The following is a 17,225-nucleotide window of genomic DNA, read 5'->3' on the forward strand; positions in this document are numbered from 1 at the left end:
GGTGTTGTAGGGTCTCAGATGTGAAGTAAAAAGTCAAGGTTTTTCCACAATACCTGACGACCATTTAATTTTTGGGCTTCCGTGGCGCAATGGTTAGCGCATTCAGCTGCTATTCAAAAGACTGGTTGTTTGAGCCCTCCCGGGAGCGGTGTTGTGACGTCTCAGATGTAACGTAAAATGTCAGAGTTTTTCCACAATACCTGACGAAAATTTAATTTTTGGGCTTCCGTGGCGCAATGGTTAGCACGTTCAGCTGTTAATCGAAAGGTTGGTGGTTCGAGCCCACCCGGGAGAGGTGTTGTGGGGTCTCAGATGTAGCGTAAAAAGTCGTAACTTTTCCACAATACCTGACAACCATTTAATTTCTGAGCTTCCGTGGCTCAATGGTTAGCGCGTTTGGCTGTTAACGAATAGGTTGGTGGTTCGAGCCCACCCTGGACAGGTGTTGTAGGGTCTCAGATGTGAAGTAAAAAGTCAAGGTTTTTCCACAATACCTGACGACCATTTAATTTTTGGGCTTCCGTGGAGCAATGGTTAGCGCGTTCAGCTGCTATTTAAAAGACTGGTGGTTTGAGCCCTCCCGGGAGCGGTGTTGTGACGTCTCAGATGTAACGTAAAATGTCTGAGTTTTTCCACAATACCTGACGAACATTTAATTTTTGGGCTTCCGTGGCGCAATGGTTAGCACGTTCAGCTGTTAATCGAAAGGTTGGTGGTTCGAGCCCACCCGGGAGAGGTGTTGTGGGGTCTCAGATGTAGCGTAAAAAGTCATAACTATTCCACAATAACTGACAACCATTTAATTTCTGAGCTTCCGTGGCTCAATGGTTAGCGCGTTTGGCTGTTAACGAATAGGTTGGTGGTTCGAGCCCACCCTGGAGAGGTGTTGTAGGGTCTCAGATGTGAAGTAAAAAGTCAAGGTTTTTCCACAATACCTGACGACCATTTAATTTTTGGGCTTCTGTGGAGCAATGGTTAGCGCTTTCAGCTGCTATTTAAAAGACTGGTGGTTTGAGCCCTCCCGGGAGCGGTGTTGTGACGTCTCAGATGTAACGTAAAACGTCTGAGTTTTTCCACAATACCTGACGAACATTTAATTTTTGGGCTTCCGTGGCGCAATGGTTAGCACTTTCAGCTGTTAATCGAAAGGTAAGTGGTTCGAGCCCACCCGGGAGAGGTGTTGTGGGGTCTCAGATGTATCGTAAAAAGTCGTAACTTTTCCACAATACCTGACAACCATTTAATTTCTGAGCTTCCGTGGATCAATGGTTAGCGCGTTCGGCTGTTAACGAATAGGTTGGTGGTTCGAGCCCATCCGGGAGCGGTGTTGTGACGTCTCAGATGTGAAGTAAAAAGACAAGGATTTTCCACAATACCTGACGACCATTTAATTTTTGGGCTTCCGTGGCGCAATGGTTAGCGCGTTCTGCTGCTATTCAAAAGACTGGTGTTTTGAGCCCTCCCGGGAGCGGTGTTGTGACGTCTCAGATGTAACGTAAAATGTCTGAGTTTTTCCACAATACCTGACGAACATTTAATTTTTGGGCTTCCGTGGCGCAACGGTTAGCACGTTCAGCTATTAATCGAAAGGTTGGTGGTTCGAGCCCACCAGGGAGAGGTGTTGTGGGGTCTCAGATGTAGCGTAAAAAGTCATAACTTTTCCACAATACCTGACAACCATTTAATTTCTGAGCTTCCGTGGCTCAATGGTTAGCGCGTTTGGCTGTTAACGAATAGGTTGGTGGTTCGAGCCCACCCTGGACAGGTGTTGTAGGGTCTCAGATGTGAAGTAAAAAGTCAAGGTTTTTCCACAATACCTGACGACCATTTAATTTTTGGGCTTCCGTGGAGCAATGGTTAGCGCGTTCAGCTGCTATTTAAAAGACTGGTGGTTTGAGCCCTCCCGGGAGCGGTGTTGTGACGTCTCAGATGTAACGTAAAATGTCTGAGTTTTTCCACAATACCTGACGAACATTTAATTTTTGGGCTTCCGTGGCGCAATGGTTAGCACGTTCAGCTGTTAATCGAAAGGTTGGTGGTTCGAGCCCACCCGGGAGAGGTGTTGTGGGGTCTCAGATGTAGCGTAAAAAGTCATAACTATTCCACAATAACTGACAACCATTTAATTTCTGAGCTTCCGTGGCTCAATGGTTAGCGCGTTTGGCTGTTAACGAATAGGTTGGTGGTTCGAGCCCACCCTGGAGAGGTGTTGTAGGGTCTCAGATGTGAAGTAAAAAGTCAAGGTTTTTCCACAATACCTGACGACCATTTAATTTTTGGGCTTCCGTGGAGCAATGGTTAGCGCTTTCAGCTGCTATTTAAAAGACTGGTGGTTTGAGCCCTCCCGGGAGCGGTGTTGTGACGTCTCAGATGTAACGTAAAACGTCTGAGTTTTTCCACAATACCTGACGAACATTTAATTTTTGGGCTTCCGTGGCGCAATGGTTAGCACTTTCAGCTGTTAATCGAAAGGTAAGTGGTTCGAGCCCACCCGGGAGAGGTGTTGTGGGGTCTCAGATGTATCGTAAAAAGTCGTAACTTTTCCACAATACCTGACAACCATTTAATTTCTGAGCTTCCGTGGATCAATGGTTAGCGCGTTCGGCTGTTAACGAATAGGTTGGTGGTTCGAGCCCATCCGGGAGCGGTGTTGTGACGTCTCAGATGTGAAGTAAAAAGACAAGGATTTTCCACAATACCTGACGACCATTTAATTTTTGGGCTTCCGTGGCGCAATGGTTAGCGCGTTCTGCTGCTATTCAAATGACTGGTGTTTTGAGCCCTCCCGGGAGCGGTGTTGTGACGTCTCAGATGTAACGTAAAATGTCTGAGTTTTTCCACAATACCTGACGAACATTTAATTTTTGGGCTTCCGTGGCGCAACGGTTAGCACGTTCAGCTATTAATCGAAAGGTTGGTGGTTCGAGCCCACCAGGGAGAGGTGTTGTGGGGTCTCAGATGTAGCGTAAAAAGTCATAACTTTTCCACAATACCTGACAACCATTTAATTTCTGAGCTTCCGTGGCTCAATGGTTAGCGCGTTTGGCTGTTAACGAATAGGTTGGTGGTTCGAGCCCACCCTGGACAGGTGTTGTAGGGTCTCAGATGTGAAGTAAAAAGTCAAGGTTTTTCCACAATACCTGACGACCATTTAATTTTTGGGCTTCCGTGGAGCAATGGTTAGCGCGTTCAGCTGCTATTTAAAAGACTGGTGGTTTGAGCCCTCCCGGGAGCGGTGTTGTGACGTCTCAGATGTAACGTAAAATGTCTGAGTTTTTCCACAATACCTGACGAACATTTAATTTTTGGGCTTCCGTGGCGCAATGGTTAGCACGTTCAGCTGTTAATCGAAAGGTTGGTGGTTCGAGCCCACCCGGGAGAGGTGTTGTGGGGTCTCAGATGTAGCGTAAAAAGTCATAACTATTCCACAATAACTGACAACCATTTAATTTCTGAGCTTCCGTGGCTCAATGGTTAGCGCGTTTGGCTGTTAACGAATAGGTTGGTGGTTCGAGCCCACCCTGGAGAGGTGTTGTAGGGTCTCAGATGTGAAGTAAAAAGTCAAGGTTTTTCCACAATACCTGACGACCATTTAATTTTTGGGCTTCCGTGGAGCAATGGTTAGCGCTTTCAGCTGCTATTTAAAAGACTGGTGGTTTGAGCCCTCCCGGGAGCGGTGTTGTGACGTCTCAGATGTAACGTAAAATGTCTGAGTTTTTCCACAATACCTGACGAACATTTAATTTTTGGGCTTCCGTGGCGCAACGGTTAGCACGTTCAGCTATTAATCGAAAGGTTGGTGGTTCGAGCCCACCAGGGAGAGGTGTTGTGGGGTCTCAGATGTAGCGTAAAAAGTCATAACTTTTCCACAATACCTGACAACCATTTAATTTCTGAGCTTCCGTGGCTCAATGGTTAGCGCGTTTGGCTGTTAACGAATAGGTTGGTGGTTCGAGCCCACCCTGGAGAGGTGTTGTAGGGTCTCAGATGTGAAGTAAAAAGTCAAGGTTTTTCCACAATACCTGACGACCATTTAATTTTTGGGCTTCCGTGGCGCAATGGTTAGCGCATTCAGCTGCTATTCAAAAGACTGGTGGTTTGAGCCCTCCCGGGAGCGGTGTTGTGACGTCTCAGATGTAACGTAAAATGTCTGAGTTTTTCCACAATTCCTGACGAACATTTAATTTTTGGGCTTCCGTGGCGCAATGGTTAGCACGTTCAGCTGTTAATCGAAAGGTTGGTGGTTCGAGCCCACCCGGGAGAGGTGTTGTGGGGTCTCAGATGTAGCGTAAAAAGTCATAACTTTTCCACAATAACTGACAACCATTTAATTTCTGAGCTTCCGTGGCTCAATGGTTAGCGCGTTTGGCTGTTAACGAATAGGTTGGTGGTTCGAGCCCACCCTGGAGAGGTGTTGTAGGGTCTCAGATGTGAAGTAAAAAGTCAAGGTTTTTCCACAATACCTGACGACCATTTAATTTTTGGGCTTCCGTGGAGCAATGGTTAGCGCTTTCAGCTGCTATTTAAAAGACTGGTGGTTTGAGCCCTCCCGGGAGCGGTGTTGTGACGTCTCAGATGTAACGTAAAACATCTGAGTTTTTCCACAATACCTGACGAACATTTAATTTTTGGGCTTCCGTGGCGCCATGGTTAGCACTTTCAGCTGTTAATCGAAAGGTTGGTGGTTCGAGCCCACCCGGGAGAGGTGTTGTGGGGTCTCAGATGTATCGTAAAAAGTCGTAACTTTTCCACAATACCTGACAACCATTTAATTTCTGAGCTTCCGTGGATACATGGTTAGCGCGTTCGGCTGTTAACGAATAGGTTGGTGGTTCGAGCCCATCCGGGAGCGGTGTTGTGACGTCTCAGATGTGAAGTAACAAGTTGGGAAAACCAAAATATTACCTCTCCGTGTCAAGAGGTCTACTACTACAAACGTATTTACCTAGATATGGAATTATTTCACTTTTTTGAAGTAAAGATTTACGAAATATTGAAGCAGTATTCCAAACATAGCGAATGTACAGTAAAGCAGACGACATTTTACATCCAATAAGCATAAATCTTGGACACATGGAAATCAGTCAATAGGGAAAAGAACAGGAAATGAAGCCTACGCTTCAGCTGTTTACCCTTTATTCTGAAAGCTACATTCACAACTGGTTTGCAGTGTAAACACTATCGTCTCGTCTCACCTCAACAATATTCTTAGTTTGCCAACATGAATGCTAACGTTAAATAACACCAAAGCTAAATTGTAGCTAGACGCACTAATAGTCAATGCGCGCCATAAAGAGAATAATAAGTCTGTAGTTACTAGCCGTTTACCATTAGCCCTTTTACTAACCTTATTATTATTATTATTTAAGAGTGTATTTAACTTTCGGCTCACTCTGAACCGTTGATGTCTGTTCATTTCAGACACGAAAATCAAAGCCAAAAGTTTACTTCACCTCAGGCCTCAATTATTTACTCTTTGTTTCACTAAGCCTATTGCGGATAATACTTGTTTAACGCGCCTGAGTCTAGGTCTTAGTTTTCTTCATGAAATTATTAAACCAAGGATTATTCTATATACAGATGTAGTATAGCTTACGCAATATATAAACAGCCATTTCAAATAACAATATTAAAATAAATCTTTGGAATATCAAAATGAAACAGAGCTTTAAAGCTACAAAAGTACTAAATGCATCATAATTACGAAAAATACTTCCACATATTCACTTTATATTATGGAAAAAGGGAATATTAAGGTTCTGTATGATTTCTTAACACATCAACACAAGGCTAACTGCTAACGCGACGCACTAGTGTAACAATGGACGGACACACACAAACAAAAATATAGACTGCTTTTTAAATCTTTCCGTATTAATTTTGAGTTGAGAAACAAGATTATCTTTAATATTTAAATAAATATAATTATTTTTAATTATTTTAATCTTCAATTATTAACATTAATAATAGTTAAATCGTTTAAAATAAAGTTATACCTATTATCTTCTCAAACTTTTCTAATATTGACGTTTAAAGTGAAGGGTACCCCTCTTGCCCGCTTTCTTCAAATTTTGGGGTATATATACGATTCGTTTCCATTATAATAGTAAGGAAAAAGCGCAATTGCGAAAACCTTTGGTGGCCGATCCCACCTTAGGGAGGCTAGACGTTTCTCGTAACCCTAGCTGATCGCCGCGTATATCCTAAAACCAAACGATGATAATGGAGTAGAAGCCAATGATACAGATTAGTGTCTATGTGGAATAGACGGAAGACCAGTGGATGGTGGTGTTAGAAGCCAATGATACAGATTGGTGTCTATGTGGAATAGACGGAAGACCAGTGGATGGTGGTGTTAGAAGCCAATGATACAGATTGGTGTCTATATAGAATAGACGGAAGTTCAGTGGATGGTGGTGTTAGAAGCCAGTGTAAGTGCGGACTGGTGTCAATGTGGGATTGACAAAGAATAGAAGATAGTGGTGGTGGAAGCCAGAAAAGTACCAGACTGGTGTTCATATGGGATGGACGAAGACCAAACATGGTGGTGTGAGAACTCAAGTATAGAGTAGCCAACGGAGAGAAATACAATTTTCCAAATTTCTGTGAACTGTCAATGCGGTCCGGAAATTGGGAACACGTTTGCTCCGATACGCAAACTGCGAACGCGGTCACGTGGGTGTAACAACGGACAGACAGACAGACAGACACACACACAGACAGACAGACAGACACGGCCGTTACAGAACCTCTCCTGGACTACGTCACACGGAGAGGTAAAAAGTCAAGGATTTTCCACAATACCTGACGACCATTTAATTTTTGGGCTTCCGTGGCGCAATGGTTAGCGCGTTCTGCTGCTATTCAAAAGACTGGTGGTTTGAGCCCTCCCGGGAGCGGTGTTGTGACGTCTCAGATGTAACGTAAAATGTCTGAGTTTTTCCACAATACCTGACGAACATTTAATTTTTGGGCTTCTGTGGCGCAATGGTTAGCACGTTCAGCTGTTAATCGAAAGGTTGGTGGTTCGAGCCCACCCGGGAGAGGTGTTGGGGGTCTCAGATGTAGCGTAAAAAGTCATAACTTTTCCACAATAACTGACAACCATTTAATTTCTGAGCTTCCGTGGCTCAATGGTTAGCGCGTTTGGCTGTTAACGAATAGGTTGGTGGTTCGAGCCCACCCTGGAGAGGTGTTGTAGGGTCTCAGATGTGAAGTAAAAAGTCAAGGTTTTTCCACAATACCTGACGACCATTTAATTTTTGGGCTTCCGTGGAGCAATGGTTAGCGCTTTCAGCTGCTATTTAAAAGACTGGTGGTTTGAGCCCTCCCGGGAGCGGTGTTGTGACGTCTCAGATGTAACGTAAAATGTCTGAGTTTTTCCACAATACCTGACGAACATTTAATTTTTGGGCTTCCGTGGCGCAATGGTTAGCACGTTCAGCTATTAATCGAAAGGTTGGTGGTTCGAGCCCACCCTGGAGAGGTGTTGTGGGGTCTCAGATGTAGCGTAAAAAGTCATAACTTTTCCACAATACCTGACAACCATTTAATTTCTGAGCTTCCGTGGCTCAATGGTTAGCGCGTTTGGCTGTTAACGAATAGGTTGGTGGTTCGAGCCCACCCTGGACAGGTGTTGTAGGGTCTCAGATGTGAAGTAAAAAGTCAAGGTTTTTCCACAATACCTGACGACCATTTAATTTTTGGGCTTCCGTGGAGCAATGGTTAGCGCTTTCAGCTGCTATTTAAAAGACTGGTGGTTTGAGCCCTCCCGGGAGCGGTGTTGTGACGTCTCAGATGTAACGTAAAACGTCTGAGTTTTTCCACAATACCTGACGAACATTTAATTTTTGGGCTTCCGTGGCGCAATGGTTAGCACTTTCAGCTGTTAATCGAAAGGTAAGTGGTTCGAGCCCACCCGGGAGAGGTGTTGTGTGGTCTCAGATGTATCGTAAAAAGTCGTAACTTTTCCACAATACCTGACAACCATTTAATTTCTGAGCTTCCGTGGATCAATGGTTAGCGCGTTCGGCTGTTAACGAATAGGTTGGTGGTTCGAGCCCAACCGGGAGCGGTGTTGTGACGTCTCAGATGTGAAGTAAAAAGACAAGGATTTTCCACAATACCTGACGACCATTTAATTTTTGGGCTTCCGTGGCGCAATGGTTAGCGCCTTCTGCTGCTATTCAAAAGACTGGTGTTTTGAGCCCTCCCGGGAGCGGTGTTGTGACGTCTCAGATGTAACGTAAAATGTCTGAGTTTTTCCACAATACCTGACGAACATTTAATTTTTGGGCTTCCGTGGCGCAACGGTTAGCACGTTCAGCTATTAATCGAAAGGTTGGTGGTTCGAGCCCACCCGGGAGAGGTGTTGTGGGGTCTCAGATGTAGCGTAAAAAGTCGTAACTTTTCCACAATACCTGACAACCATTTAATTTCTGAGCTTCCGTGGATCAATGGTTAGCGCGTTTGGCTGTTAACGAATAGGTTGGTGGGTCGAGCCCACCCTGGACAGGTGTTGTAGGGTCTCAGATGTGAAGTAAAAAGTCAAGGTTTTTCCACAATACCTGACGACCATTTAATTTTTGGGCTTCCGTGGAGCAATGGTTAGCGCGTTCAGCTGCTATTTAAAAGACTGGTGGTTTGAGCCCTCCCGGGAGCGGTGGTGTGACGTCTCAGATGTAACGTAAAATGTCTGAGTTTTTCCACAATACCTGACGACAATATTATTTTTGGGCTTCCGTGGCGCAGTGGTTAGCGTGCTCAGCTGCTATTCATAAGGTTGGTGGTTTGAGCCCACCCGGGAGCGGTGTTGTGAGGTCTCAGATGTGACGTAAAAAGTCAAGGTTTTTCCACAATACCTGACGACAATATTATTTTTGGGCTTCCGTGGCGCAATGGTTAGCGTGCTCAACTGTTATTCAAAAGACTGGTGGTTCGAGCCCACCCGCGAGCGGTGTTGTGAGGTCTCAGATGTGACGTAAAAAGTCAAAGTTTTTCCACAATACATGACGATCATTTAATTTTTGGGCTTCCGTGGCGCATTGGTTAGCGCGTTCGGCTGTGAACCGAAAGGTTGGTGGTTCGAGCCCACCCGGGAGAGGTGTTGTGGGGTCTCAGATGTAGCGTAAAAATTCAAAACTTTTCCACAATACGTGATAACCATTTTATTTCTGAGCTTCCGTGGCTCAATGGTTAGCGCTTTCGGCTGTTAACCAATAGGTTGGTGGTTCGAGCTCACCTGGGAGCGGTGTTGTGGGATCTCAAATGTAACGTAAAAAGCAAAGTTATTCCACAATGAGCTTTTGTATTAACTATGCCAAAATAAACTTTGAAACTTTGAAATGAACTTTGAAATACCTGACGACCATTTAATTTTTGGGCTTCCGTAGCACCACTGAAACCATTATTTTTGTCCTTTTTGCTTTAATTCAAACAAATGTAACGATATTCATTCAAAAAACTGTTAAAATTCAATTTTCAATAAGAAATCGTTGTGACGGATTTTGTATCTAGAAGAAAAAAACATGCAATATTATTGGTAAACTTTTGAATGCATTTTTTTCTGGACAAATTTTTGACCGAATTCAGCTTAATTCCCTATAAAAACACTCATTAAAAGTGATTTCATCTCGATTGAACAATAAATAAAAATGTACCTCGATATTTAATAATATTTTCAAAATCGACGTTTCTCGGCCAGAGAAACACATTTTGAGTATTTCTTCATTATTTTCAAATTTAACCACTGAAACCATTATTTTTGTCCTTTTTGCTTTAATTCAAGCAAATGTAACGATATTCATTCAAAAAAATGTTAAAATTCAATTTTCAATAAGAAATCGTAGTCACGGATTTTGTATCTAGAAGAAAAAAAATGCAATTTTTTCGGTACACTTTTGAACGCATTTTTTTCTGGACAAAGTTTTGACCGAATTCAGCTTAATTCCCTATAAAACACTAATTTAAAGTGATTTCATCTCGATTGAACCATAGATAAAAATGTACCTCGATTTTTAATGATATTTTCAAAATCGGCGTTTCTCGGCCAGAGAAACACATTTTGAGTATTTCTTCACTATTTTCAAATTTAACCACTGAAACCATTATTTTTGTCCTAGTTGCTTTATTTCAAGCAAATGTAACGATATTCATTCAAAAAACTGTTAAAATTCAATTTTCAATAAGAAATCGTTGTGACGGATTTTGTATGTAGAAGAAAAAAAAACATGCAATTTTTTCGGTACACTTTTGAATGCATTTTTTTCTGGACAAATTTTTGATCGAATTCAGCTTAATTCCCTATAAAACACTCATTAAAAGTGATTTCATCTCGATTGAACAATAAATAAAAATGTACCTCGATTTTTAATGATATTTTCTAAATCGACGTTTCTCGGCCAGAGAAACACATTTAGAGTATTTCTTCACTATTTTCAAATATAACCACTGAAACCATTATTTTTGTCCTTTTTGCTTTAATTCAAGCAAATGTAGCGATATTCATTCAAAAAACTGTTAAAATTCAATTTTCAATAAGAAATCGTTGTGACGGACTTTGTATCTAGAAGAAAAAAAAACATGCAAAATTATTGGTACACTTTTGAATGCATTTTTTTCTGAACAAAGTTTTGACCGAATTCAGCTTAATTCCCTTTAAATCACTCATTAAAAGTGATTTCATCTCGATTGAACAATAAATAAAAATGTACCTCGATTTTTAATGATATTTTCAAAATCGACGTTTCTCGGCCAGAGAAACACATTTTGAGTATTTCTTCACTATTTTCAAATATAACCACTGAAACCATTATTTTTGTACTTTTTGCTTTAATTCAAGCAAATTTCACGATATTCATTCAAAAAACTGTTAAAATTCAATTTTCAATAAGAAATCGTAGTCACGGATTTTGTATCTAGAAGAAAAAAAATGCAATTTTTTCGGTACACTTTTGAATGCATTTTTTTCTGGACAAAGTTTTGACCGAATTCAGCTTAATTCCCTATAAAACACTAATTTAAAGTGATTTCATCTCGATTGAACAATAGATAAAAATGTACCTCGATTTTTAATGATATTTTCAAAATCGGCGTTTCTCGGCCAGAGAAACACATTTTGAGTATTTCTTCACTATTTTCAAATTTAACCACTGAAACCATTATTTTTGTCCTAGTTGCTTTATTTCAAGCAAATGTAACGATATTCATTCAAAAAACTGTTAAAATTGAATTTTCAATAAGAAATCGTTGTGACGGATTTTGTATGTAGAAGAAAAAAAAACATGCAATTTTTTCGGTACACTTTTGAATGCATTTTTTTCTGGACAAATTTTTGATCGAATTCAGCTTAATTCCCTATAAAACACTCATTAAAAGTGATTTCATCTCGATTGAACAATAAATAAAAATGTACCTCGATTTTTAATGATATTTTCTAAATCGACGTTTCTCGGCCAGAGAAACACATTTAGAGTATTTCTTCACTATTTTCAAATATAACCACTGAAACCATTATTTTTGTCCTTTTTGCTTTAATTCAAGCAAATGTAGCGATATTCATTCAAAAAACTGTTAAAATTCAATTTTCAATAAGAAATCGTTGTGACGGACTTTGTATCTAGAAGAAAAAAAAAACATGCAAAATTATTGGTACACTTTTGAATGCATTTTTTTCTGAACAAAGTTTTGACCGAATTCAGCTTAATTCCCTTTAAATCACTCATAAAAAGTGATTTCATCTCGATTGAACAATAAATAAAAATGTACCTCGATTTTTAATGATATTTTCAAAATCGACGTTTCTCGGCCAGAGAAACACATTTTGAGTATTTCTTCACTATTTTCAAATATAACCACTGAAACCATTATTTTTGTACTTTTTGCTTTAATTCAAGCAAATTTCACGATATTCATTCAAAAAACTGTTAAAATTCAATTTTCAATAAGAAATCGTAGTCACGGATTTTGTATCTAGAAGAAAAAAAATGCAATTTTTTCGGTACACTTTTGAATGCATTTTTTTCTGGACAAAGTTTTGACCGAATTCATTTTAGTTCCCTACAAAACACTCATTTAAAGTGATTTCATCTCGATTGAACAATAAATAAAAATGTACCTCGATTTTTAATGATATTTTCAAAATCGACGTTTCTCGGCCAAAGGAACACATTTTGAGTGTTTCTTCACTATTTTCAAATATAACCACTGAAACAATTATTTTTGTACTTTTTGCTTTAATTCAAGCAAATGTAACGATATTCATTCAAAAAACTGTTAAAATTCAATTTTCAATAAGAAATCGTTGTGACGGATTTTGTATCTTGAAGAAAAACAACATGCGATTTTTTCGGTACACTTTTGTATGCCTTTTTTTCTGGTCAAATTTTTGACCGAATTCAGCTTAATTCCCTATAAAACACTCATTTAAAGTGATTTTATCTCGATTGATCAATAAATAAAAATGTACCTCGATTTTTAGCCATATCGTAGTATACGATAGGCTCTTAGTTTGACCCGAGCTGTCGTAGTAGTAGTAGTAGTAGTAGAAGTGTCCGGGGTTGTCGCTTCGTTATCGTCAGATTTTAGCTTAAAAGGAACTTTATATTACCACAACCCACCCATAGGGGTTACTGGGCTCGGTTAGAGATTTAATTTTAATTAAAACTTTTTCAGGTCAGACCCGGGTTTCGAACCCGGGCCGCTGGCGCTGTAGTCAAACATTCTACCCACTCAACCATAGAGACTTGACACAAACCTCTAGTTTTTTTATTATTTATTCTTATCTCTAAAATGTCGGGGTGATGTGGGGTGGGGTACCTCTTAATCTGTGGGGTCGGAAACTTTTGAATTTTTATCTGTGGGGTCGGATACTTATGAATTTGTATGTTTGGGGTTTTTATATATATTTTTTTATGTATGTGCTAATTAAATAGATAACGATTTTCCCCGTTTCCTAGCTCGCTCCTCATGTGTTTCGTTCTCTTTCGGTAGCTATCGTCATCTATGATATGTTTGACTGGAACGTTTTGGCGGTTAATTCAAATGTGGGTTTAGATAGAGCTAACATAGTGTTAAATGGGCGTTATGCGTCTGATCATTTTAGCATTGCTAAAGGTAATTCGAGGGGATAATCACTAAAATGCGTAATCACTATAACTAAACTTTCTCTTTCAAAAGTTTCTGGGCATAAGTCCTTGTTAGAAATTTATAAGATGCGATAAGTGTGCATCGGCATAAGTCTATGTTGTAAACTCATCGAGGGGATTATCACTAAAAACTATATGTTCTTCGATTCGCCGGAATATTAGAATTACAGCATAAGTAAATTTATACGGTTATAATTTAATCACTGTTTAGAGTAGGGAATCGAGGGGCTATTCACTCTGATTTTATGCACGGTAAATCATTTAAGCATTGAAAAAGATAGCGCTATTCACTCATTAGGGTAAGGTATAGAGGGGTTATCCACTCGTTAGGGTAGGGTATAGAGGGGCTATTCACTCGTACGATATGGCTACTATTACGAGCCCTTGGGCCGTCTTGTTAATGATATTTTCAAAATCGACGTTTCTCGGCCAGAGAAACACATTTTGAGTATTTCTTCACTATTTTCAAAAATAACCACTGAAACCATTATTTTTGTACTTTTTGCTTTAATTCAAGCAAATTTCACGATATTCATTCAAAAAACTGCTAAAATTCAATTTTCAATAAGAAATCGTAGTCACGGATTTTGTATCAAGAAGAAAAAAAATGCAATTTTTTTCGGTACACTTTTGAATGCATTTTTTTCCGTCAGATGTAACGTAAAAAGTCAGAGTTTTTCCACAATACCTGTGAACATTTAATTTTTGGGCTTCCGTGGCGCAATGGTTAGCGCGTTCGGCTGTTAACAGAAAGGTTAGTGGTTAAAGCACACCCGGGAGCGGTGCTATGAGGTCTCAGATGTAGCGTAAAAAGTCAAAGTTTTTCCACAATACCTGACGACCATTTAATCTCAGAGCTTCCGTGGCTCAATGGTTAGCGCGTTCGGCTTTTAACCGAAAGTTTGGAGGTTCGAGCCCATCCGGGAGCGTTTTGTGAGGTGTCAGATGTAACGTAAAAATTCAAAGTTTTTCCACAATACCTGACGAACATTTAATTTTTGGGCTTCCGTGGCGCAATGGTTAGCGCGTTCAGCTGTTAACCGAAAGGTTGGTGGTTCGAGACCACCCGGGAGAGGTGTTGTGGGGTCTCAGATGTAGCGTAAAAAGTCAAACCTTTTCCACCATACGTGACAACCATTTAATTTCTGAGCTTCCGTGGCTCAATGGTTTGCGCGTTCGGCTGTTAACCAATAGGTTGGTGGTTCGAGCCCGACCGGGAGAGGGTTTTTGGGGTCTCATGTGTAGCGTAAAAAGTCAAAACTTTTCCAGAAAACGTGACAAACATTTAATTTCTTAGCTTTCGTGGCTCAATGTTTAGCGCGTTCGGCTGTTAACCGATAGGTTGGTGGTTCGAGCCCACCCGGGAGCGGTGTTGTGGGATCGCAAATGTAACGTACAAAGCCAAAGTTTTTCCACAATACCTGACGACCATTTAATGTTTGGGCTTCCGTGGGGCAATGGTTAGCGCGCTCAGCTGTTATTCACAAGGTTGGTGGTTCGAGCCCACCCGAGAGCGGTGTTGTGAGGTCTCAGATGTAACGAAAAAAGTAAGAGTTTTTCCACAAATTCTGACGAACATTTAATTATTGGGCTTCCGTGGCGCAATGGTTAGCGCGGTCAGCTGTTAACCGAAAGATTGGTCGTTCGAGCCCACCCTAGAGAGGTGTTGTGGGTCTCAGATGTAGCGTGAAAAGTCATAACGTTTTCACAATGCCTGACAACCATTTAATTTCTGAGCTTCCGTGACTAATGGTTAGCGCGTTCGGCTGTTAAGCAATAGGTTGGTGGTTCGAGCCGGCCCGGCAGAGGTGTTGTGGGGTCTCAGATGTAGCGTAAAAAGTCAAAACTTTTCCACAAAACGTGACAACCATTTAATTTCTGAGCTTTCGTGGCTCAATGTATAGCGTGTTCGGCTGTTAACCAATAGGTTGGTGGTTCGGGCCCACCCGTTAGCGGTGTTGTGAGGTCTCAGATGTAACGAAAAAAGTAAGAGTTTCTCCACAAATTCTGACGAACATTTAATTATTGGGCTTCCGTGGCGCAATGGTTAGCGCGTGCAGCTGTTAACCGAAAGATTGGTCGTTCGAGCCCACCCTAGAGAGGTGTTGTGGGGTCTCAGATGTAGCGTGAAAAGTCATAACTTTTTCACAATACCTGACAACCATTTAATTTCTGATCTTTCGTGGCTCAATGGTTAGCGCGTTCGGCTGTTAACCAATAGGTTGGTGGTTCGAGCCCACCCGGGAGCGGTGTTGTGGGATCTCAAATGTAACGTATAAAGCCAAAGTTTTTTCACAATACCTGACGACCATTTAATTTTTGGGCTTCCGTGGAGCAATGGTTAGCGCGTTCGGCTGTTAACCGAAAGGTTGGTGGTTCGAGCCCACCCAAGAGAGGTGTTGTGGGGTCTCAGATGTAGCGTAAAAAGTCACAACTTTTCCACAATACGTGACAACCATTTAATTTCTGAGCTTCCGTGGCTCAATGTTTAGCGCGTTCGGCTGTTAACCAATAGGTTGGTGGTTCGAGACCACCCGGAACGGTGTTGTGGGGTCTCAAATGTAACGTTAAAAGGGAAAGTTTTTCCACAATACCTTTCGATTAACAGCTGAACGTGCTAACCATTGCGCCACGGAAACCCAAAAATTAAATGTTCGTCAGGTATTGTGGAAAAACTCTGACATTTTACGTTACATCTGAGACGTCACAACACCGCTCCCGGGAGGGTTCAAAACACCAGTCTTTTGAATAGCAGCTGAACGCGCTAACCATTGCGCCACGGAAGCCCAAAAATTAAATGGTCGTCAGGTATTGTGGAAAAACCTTGACTTTTTACTTCACATCTGAGACCCTACAACACCTCTCCAGGGTGGGCTCGAACCACCAACCTATTCGTTAACAGCCAAACGCGCTAACCATTGAGCCAAGGAAGCTCAGAAATTAAATGGTTGTCAGGTATTGTGGAAAAGTTATGACTTTTTACGCTACATCTGAGACCCCACAACACCTCTCCCGGGTGGGCTCGAACCACCAACCTTTCGATTAATAGCTGAACGTGCTAACCATTGCGCCACGGAAGCCCAAAAATTAATTTTTCGTCGGGTATTGTGGAAAAACTCTGACATTTTACGTTACATCTGAGACGTCACAACACCGCTCCCGGGAGGGCTCAAACCACCAGTCTTTTGAATAGCAGCTGAATGCGCTAACCATTGCGCCACGGAAGCCCAAAAATTAAATGGTCGTCAGGTATTGTGGAAAATCCTTGACTTTTTACTTCACATCTGAGACCCTACAACACCTCTCCAGGATGGGCTCGAACCACCAACCTATTCGTTAACAGCCAAACGCGCTAACCATTGAGCCACGGAAGCTCAGAAATTAAATGGTTGTCAGGTATTGTGGAAAAGTTACGACTTTTTACGCTAAATCTGAGACCCCACAACACCTCTCCCGGGTGGGCTCGAACCACCAACCTTTCGATTAACAGCTGAAAGTGCTAACCATTGCGCCACGGAAACCCAAAAATTAAATGTTCGTCAGGTATTGTGGAAAAACTCTGACATTTTACGTTACATCTGAGACGTCACAACACCGCTCCCGGGAGGGTTCAAAACACCAGTCTTTTGAATAGCAGCTGAACGCGCTAACCATTGCGCCACGGAAGCCCAAAAATTAAATGGTCGTCAGGTATTGTGGAAAAACCTTGACTTTTTACTTCACATCTGAGACCCTACAACACCTCTCCAGGGTGGGCTCGAACCACCAACCTATTCGTTAACAGCCAAACGCGCTAACCATTGAGCCAAGGAAGCTCAGAAATTAAATGGTTGTCAGGTATTGTGGAAAAGTTATGACTTTTTACGCTACATCTGAGACCCCACAACACCTCTCCCGGGTGGGCTCGAACCACCAACCTTTCGATTAACAGCTGAACGTGCTAACCATTGCGCCACGGAAACCCAAAAATTAAATGTTCGTCAGGTATTGTGGAAAAACTCTGACATTTTACGTTACATCTGAGACGTCACAACACCGCTCCCGGGAGGGTTCAAAACACCAGTCTTTTGAATAGCAGCT

At 41.5% G+C, this 17,225-nt stretch overlaps 1 non-coding gene across 1 annotated transcript; it reads left to right on the plus strand.

Annotated features, from left to right (window-relative positions):
• Positions 1–9,030: 9,030 nt before the first annotated feature.
• On the plus strand, positions 9,031–9,103 carry TRNAH-GUG (transfer RNA histidin (anticodon GUG)). Its single transcript has one exon. It is a non-coding gene; the product is annotated as a tRNA-His (tRNA).
• Positions 9,104–17,225: the final 8,122 nt, after the last annotated feature.

The sequence above is a fragment of the Phalangium opilio genome, unplaced genomic scaffold (genome assembly GCF_054372755.1).
Source record: "Phalangium opilio isolate 3A_F unplaced genomic scaffold, DU_Popi_V2 ptg001421l_1, whole genome shotgun sequence".
In the NCBI taxonomy this organism is placed as follows: domain Eukaryota; kingdom Metazoa; phylum Arthropoda; class Arachnida; order Opiliones; family Phalangiidae; genus Phalangium; species Phalangium opilio.